Consider the following 3,379-nt stretch of genomic DNA (forward strand, 5'->3'; position numbering starts at 1 on the left):
ACGATGGGGGGCCAGATGGCAACTGGACTTGGAGCTGAGCTAGCTGCGCCCTCCACAACTAAGACTGGAGGACAACAACTTGGCTGTTTCCCTACTCCAATTCCCCAACACTGTTCACCTTCCCCAATTCCCCCAATAAAATCTTAAAAAAAAATTATAGATCTATGATAAATTCTGAGTCACAGTATCGATCATTTCCCTGGCCTGCAGCTCACTGAAGCTTTTGCTATTTAACTGAACTAATTCCAAGGAAGACATGCTATCCATTCCATCCTTAGACACTCTGAACCCAAGTAATGACAGCCCAAGCTGTTGAGACAACTTGATGAGATATCCCTCTTTTTGTAAAAAAAAAAAATGAAGAGGCCCATCACTGAAGGTAACCTACATAAGTCTCTTGCTAAATTAAAGAACCTGCCTAATAGATTTTAGGACTAAATTCAGCATATCTTCTAAATTTTTTTCACATGTTATGTATGTAATTCAGGTTTATTGTAGGAAATTTAGAAAAAATAAGTTAGCAAAACAATTAAATCAATAAAATAAACTTGCAATTCACCAGAGATATTTAGTTTTTTTGCATCTATTCTTCCAGACATTTAAAACATATATATTGAAATGAAATTAAGATCCTATTGTTTGGTAATTCTTTTTCTTTCATGTAATGAGCAATGTCTGCCTTAGATTTGTATATTAATCCTGAAAGTGAGAATCCTTAAATTTTCTCCATAGTAAATTTTTACTAAAGTCAGATGAGAACAAATAAAAAACAAATGCAATAGCATATAGCCTAAGTTGTATGCTTGTTACCTTTCTCCTTTTCCTCATTTTTTGAGTTTTGGTAAACAATAGTCATGATGAGATTTCAGATAAGAAAGGCCATCATGCTATCTCCCTCTACTTTGGGTCTTGGTTATTTATTTTTATCAAGGAGGACACTTCATCCGGGTAGCATGACAGGTCTTATGTAGCTTTGGATTCTTGGCAACAGTTAATTGTGACATAATTCTCTGATGGGAAGTGGCCTGTAAGGTTGCAGTCATATTGGAGTGCCTTGTTTTGACTTGCAAGCTCTCAACTGGGTGTGGTTGTGACATGCAAAATGATGACCAGAAGCCCCCAGCTAGGGTGGGGTCCCATCCCCTTGACCTACTGAACTAGTTACTTCACCCAACTTTTCTTCATGTTGAAACCCAAGACTGACAGATGCTTCAGAGTAAGTATTTCAGTTAATTAATTTTCTTCTATGCTATCATCTTAGGCAGTTTATAGAGATGAATTAACTACTTTTATAATCATCACCACCCATATTAAGAAATATTTCTACAGCTATATTGTACGAGATACAGCTTACCTTTATTTTAGAGGCTAATGTTTTTAGATAGTTCAAATCATGACACTCATATGAATGTATAATGAACACATGTCAAAGTTTGCATTTCTATGGATAAGAATTATTTGCATTATTATCATTTTTCTAAACTACAGGGTTATAAAATAGCTCAAAGACAATGAAAGCTGGAGACGAGCCCTAGACAGGACACCTGGTAATCTTTTTCACCCATTTCAAAATTGATCATATTCCTTACTGAAGTTTGTGTGCCCCCGCCTTTGCTGCAAGATTCTTTTTACTCTAGCTATGTGCCATGAAGCAAAATTGCTGTGGCAAAAGAAGATACTGCATCCAGTGGGGAAGTTCCCTTCATGCAAAGTTATGGCTGCACCCCTTAGATCATTAACTGGTCCATGGGAAATTAGGGAGAAGAAATAAGAAGATGTTGGCTTCTTGGGTGAGTTTCCTTAGTGGCAGCAAAGTGTTGAAGCAGTCAACTGGATAGGAGACAGAAATCTGAAACTTGCCCCTTAAATTTTCTTTTTCCAACCATCCCCGGGTTAGGGGTTTTTTGATGAAATGAAACCGTGATATCAGAGTGAACTTTGAGACTGAGTCAGGGTGAAATGGACCACATTCATACCATTTTGTTACACGATTTTTACAACCTAAACAATTTAAATATTTTAAACACAGAAGGTGCCCCCAAAAAATGTATACACATTTTAAGAAAGGAATAAAACTATTGAAATTGTAATAATCTATACCAAAAACAGAAAATGAATACAAGTCATGTTTGACTTCTGCAATTACAAGAGTTGTTCAATGTGGTTACTATCAGCGTCCAGACACTTCTGATTACGGCGAACTGCTGCTTGAGCAACATTGACCATAGTGTCCACTTGTATACATTTTTTTGGCACCCCCCACCCAGTATTTAAATCATTCCTGCCAACATAAGCTTCACTGGGATTGTAACATCATCCAATTTTAACTACTACATTAAAAGTCTCTAGAGACAGTCCCACCAATGCTCAATTTAAACATCTCTTGAAAATAATGTGTTCACTGAACTCCTCAGGTCACTGGAAGCCATCAGGGGAGCATTATGACATTTCCAGGCAGCAGCAGCAAGTCAGCACTCTTGGGAATTTCCCAGACCACCTGATGACAGCAGCTATCATGCATGCGGCCACTAGGTATTTGCTTTGGAGACACCCTGGACACTCACTAGTCATAGTTTCCCCTAAATGAGTTTGATTCCAGCCTCTTTGAAATAAAACACACTTCCCTGTCTAGTTTGCCTGAATGGGAGCTCTGTGTCTCTCAGGGAAAGGTGGGCAAAGAAGAGGTCTTCTATTCTTCTGATCCCAAGAAATCTATTTTTCAGGAAGATATGGCTTCACAGAAGAGTTGCACAAGGGTCTGGCTGTGGATATTGGACATTTTCCCAGCAACTCATGAGTGAGGTCATTATCATGCAGTTTCATCATTTTTGTTTGAAGGGAATTCCCAGAACACCAACCGCTTTTAGATTCTTAATATTATACAGAAGTGCATTCCAAAATCAAAACACAGTCACAGTGATTTGGGACTTTTCACCCCTCTGCTTCTTGCTATTCACTAGTATAATTAGGAAGAGTGCCGTATTTCCCCATGTATAAGACACACCTTTTTTTGAAAAATTTGGGGTCTAAAAACTGGGTGCGTCTTATACAGTGGTTGTAGTTTTCTTACTTGGATTTCCTGCTTTTTTCACGCTTGCCTTTGTGCTCATTGTTGTAGATTTTTTTACTTGCATTTCCTGCTTTTTCGCGCTTGTTGTCTTTGCGCTCATTGTTTCGCACGTGTTACCGGTATATTACGGTAGGTTACGTTTTGCCACATTCTGCCCAGAAATGGCTCAGAAAAGATTTTCATACAGTGCTGAATTCAAGTTAAAAGTGATCCAGCTTGCAAAAGTGAATGGAAATCGTGCTGCTGAATGTAAGTTTGGTCCTCCTCCAACTGAGAAAACAATCNATGCTGGCTGCCGGCTGCTCATGC

The 3,379-nt window shown here is 38.4% G+C and overlaps 1 long non-coding RNA gene across 1 annotated transcript; it reads left to right on the top strand.

Annotated features, from left to right (window-relative positions):
• Positions 1–1,139: 1,139 nt before the first annotated feature.
• Positions 1,140–2,954, top strand: LOC109387330 (uncharacterized). The gene is made up of 3 exons (XR_002124966.1): positions 1,140–1,216; positions 2,415–2,532; positions 2,724–2,954. It is a non-coding gene; the product is annotated as an uncharacterized LOC109387330 (long non-coding RNA).
• The last annotated feature ends 425 nt before the right edge of the window (positions 2,955–3,379 follow it).

Source organism: Hipposideros armiger, unplaced genomic scaffold (genome assembly GCF_001890085.2).
Source record: "Hipposideros armiger isolate ML-2016 unplaced genomic scaffold, ASM189008v1 scaffold_154, whole genome shotgun sequence".
Classification (NCBI taxonomy): domain Eukaryota; kingdom Metazoa; phylum Chordata; class Mammalia; order Chiroptera; family Hipposideridae; genus Hipposideros; species Hipposideros armiger.